A 2,392-nucleotide genomic window follows, 5' to 3' on the forward strand; every position below is an offset into this window, starting at 1 on the left:
AATTAATACTTGCAGTTTAATATTGTTCTAGCTTGCTCTGTGCTCTTTCTCTCTCTCTCTCTCTCTCTCTCTCTCTCTCTCTCTCTCTCTCTCTCTCCCCCTCTCTCTCTCCCCACCGCACATCCTCTATCCTCTGTGGCAGAAGTTCCTGCCCTATTCTCTATTCTGCTCAGCCATTGGGTAATCAGCACTTACTGACAAGTATACAAAAACATTAACCATTAAGTCTACAGCACTTGGTGGCAGATACTTACAATCCTAGCACTTGGGAAGTACAGGAGGCAGGAAAGTCAAAAGTTCAAGGGCATTTTGAACTCCATAGGCAGTTGGAGACCAGCCTGGGGTACATGAGATCCTGTCTCCAAAAGAAAGTGAGGGGAGGCTGGGAAATGGCTCCCTAGATAAGGGCACTCACCTCCAAACCTGATGAACTGAGTCCTGGGTCTCCAGGATCCCAGTGATGGAAGGAGAGAACTGACTCCCATGAGTTGATCTCTGACCTTCATGTGTACATGTGCACACACACACACACACACACACACACACACACAAATAAATGTAGGGGTTTCTTTTTTCTTTTTCTTTTTCTTTTGAATATGAGTACACCATTGCTCTCTTCAGACACATCAGAAGAGGGCGCCAGATCCCACTGCAGATGGTTGTGAGCCACCGTGTGGTAATTGGGAATTGAACACGGGACCTCTGGAAGAACAGTCAGTGCTCTTTTGTTTGTTTGTTTGTTTGTTTGTTTTATTGAGACAGGGTTTCTCTGTGTGGCCTTGGCTGTCCTGGAACACACTCTGTAGACCAGGCTGGCCTCGAACGCAGAAATCCACCTGCCTCTGCCTCCCAAGTGCTGGGATTAAAAGCGTGTGCCACCACGCCCCTGGCATTTTCTTTACATTTCAAATGTTATCCCCTTTCCTAGTTTCCCCTCCAAAATCCCCTATCATCCCCCCCCCCCCCCCGCTCACCAACTCACCCACTCCTGCTTCCTAGCCTGGCATTCCCCTATACTGGGGCATAGAACCTTCAGAGGACCAAGAGCCTCTCCTCCCATTGATGACCTACTAGGCCATCCTCAGCTACATATGCAGCTGGGGGTACTGGTTAGTCCTTATTGTTGTTCTGTTGTTCCTCCTATGGGGTTGCAAATCCCTTCAGCTAAGTGGGGACTTTCTCTAGCTCCTTCATTGGGGACCCTGTGCTCCAATGGATGGCTGTAAGCATCCACTTCTGTATTTGTCAGGCACTGGCAGAGCCTCGCAGGAGACAGCTCTATCAGGCTCCTGTCAGCAAGCTCTTGTTGGCATCTGCCTTAGTGTCTGGTTTGGGTGGTTGTTTATGGGATGGATCCCCAGGTAGGGCAGTCTCTGGATGGTCGTTGCTTCAGTCTCTGCTCTGTCTCTGTAACTCCTTGCATTTTGGTGCCTTAACTGCTGAGCCATCTCTCCAGCCTGTAAGTGTAGTTTTAAAAGGCGCTTTACTGTGTAAATCTTAAATGTAAGGTGGCTCATGAGGTTCAGGTTTGGAGATGAGAAAGTTCTGGTAAAGACAAAGGCTGCATAGTCTGTGGTGTTAAGCAGCCACGGCCCATTTCCTGTTTGACACATGTTGAGGGATCTCTAGGGATCAGGACTGTTGTCTTAGAGGGCACTCTTCCCTGGCTTTCTTAGTTCTTGACCCTCAGCCAGCAAGAAATGTCACCTGATCTTGGAACGAGCGGCTTCTGTCCCTCCCATGTCCATTGGACTTTCTCTGTCGTTTTTTCCTGCCTTGTGTATATTAGCTACCTTTTCTTGTAGTTTTCCCCACTTGAGTGATTGCTTCGGTGGTCACCATTAAGTGCCAAATTTACCAGAGCAGCCAGGCTTTGCTGGCAGGGTGCCTGTGCAACTGTGAGGTTTAAGGAGTACGCGGTCCTGTTTCGGTGCTGCCTTCAGGATGTTCTTAGTAACTTAGCACCAGGACGGGACTGGCACCTGCCTGGTGACTGCTAAGCAAGTGCTTTGTGCTGAGCTGAAGAGCGGCTCTTCCTAGTGAGTCTTTAATGCTCCTGCATTTTCATTCGGCTCCAAGCTGCTCAGGGTTTCCAGTAGGAATTGTTTCGATGAAGACTCTTTCACTCTATTTCTAGGTTTCTGGATATGAAGACGATCATTGGTTTTCTAGTTTACTTTTTTTTTTTCTTTTTCTTTTTTTAGTCAGGAACTTACTATGTAGTCCTTGGGGCTTAGAATTCTCCAAGTAGCAGCCAGGCCTGGTGGCACACGCCTTTTTTTTTTTTTTTTTTTTTTTTTGGCTTTTCGAGACAGGGTTTCTCTGTGTAGCCCTGGCTGTCCTGGAACTCACTCTGTAGACCAGGCTGGCCTTGAACTCAGGAATCCACTTG

This window comes from Mus pahari, chromosome 10 (assembly GCF_900095145.1).
Source record: "Mus pahari chromosome 10, PAHARI_EIJ_v1.1, whole genome shotgun sequence".
Taxonomy (NCBI): Eukaryota; Metazoa; Chordata; class Mammalia; order Rodentia; family Muridae; genus Mus; species Mus pahari.